Source organism: Pundamilia nyererei, unplaced genomic scaffold (genome assembly GCF_000239375.1).
Source record: "Pundamilia nyererei isolate P.nyererei 1_Seehausen unplaced genomic scaffold, PunNye1.0 scaffold00276, whole genome shotgun sequence".
In the NCBI taxonomy this organism is placed as follows: domain Eukaryota; kingdom Metazoa; phylum Chordata; class Actinopteri; order Cichliformes; family Cichlidae; genus Pundamilia; species Pundamilia nyererei.
Genome location: NW_005187677.1, coordinates 724927 through 726041, shown reverse-complemented (window position 1 = coordinate 726041; position 1115 = coordinate 724927).

The window sequence follows — 1115 nt, the reverse complement described above, 5'->3', positions numbered from 1 at the left end:
TAAGTTGCAGTGAGGCTATCAGACAGCAGATGATGATTAATAAAGTCCATGTGATCCATAGAAGAATCATAAAGTAAAAAGATGATGATGATAAACATGAATCTACATACCAATCAGATGGTGTCTTCTGAATCAGGGAGGAGGCGGTGTGATCCTGGGAACTGTGATCATGAAACCGATCCGCCCAAAAACAGAAGTAAGTGAATAAAAGTCACATGATTGGACTTGTGAATAGATGATTGTAGCTAATTCTGCTTATAAAAAAATAAGACGAATAAGGGGAAGTAGAGTAACAAGGTCTCGATTGTCTAAAGGTTTTAATCAAAAATGAGATTTTTGCCGCTTTTTGTATGATTTTTTTTTTTCAAAGTTCTCACCAGCCTTGTTCCTCTTTTTTCTGCCAATATTGAAAGTTGTGGATTAAAAGCGCATCGTCCATCACTGTACTGTGGGTACTGTGGGTTTCACTGACTTCACAGCCTACAATCTGCTTGTTGCTGCTGCTGAGGACTTTAAAGGTTTTGGGACTTTGACGTGTCATCAGGTTTGTTTCAGTCCAGGCAGCAGCAGTCAAGTGTCCAAACTGGCGCAAAATACGCCAAAGCCTCAATTAGTAGTGGTCACGTGACTTGGGTGTCTCCTACCAGTGTTTGAGAAACTGTGAATAAAGGGTTTAAAGACTCTAACTTGGCCTGAGTCTGGCAGCCTTGTTGTCAAATCTGATAGATATGTTCATTAAATTCTCTAAACCAGGGATGTCAAACGTAAGGCCCGCGGCTATAATCGGCCGACAAAAGACTCCAATCTGGCCCCACTGCGCTGGATAGTTTTGGAAATTGTGAAGGAGGGCATAAATTTTGGACTTTTAACTGAATTTTCATACGTTTCACAAATTTTCCATTCATGCTACACTGAAGTAATGAAGTAAGAAATGACAGAAAAGTTTCTGTTTTTTCTGTTTGTTTTTTTAATAAAGAAAAGCAAAAAAATACACTTTCTTATAATTAACACAAATTATATTTTTATAATTACAGGACAGTCTGGACGTTTAGCTACCAGAACCGCTTTTTCCGTAATTTTACTTTACTTATTATTCATATGTTCATGCCAAGCCA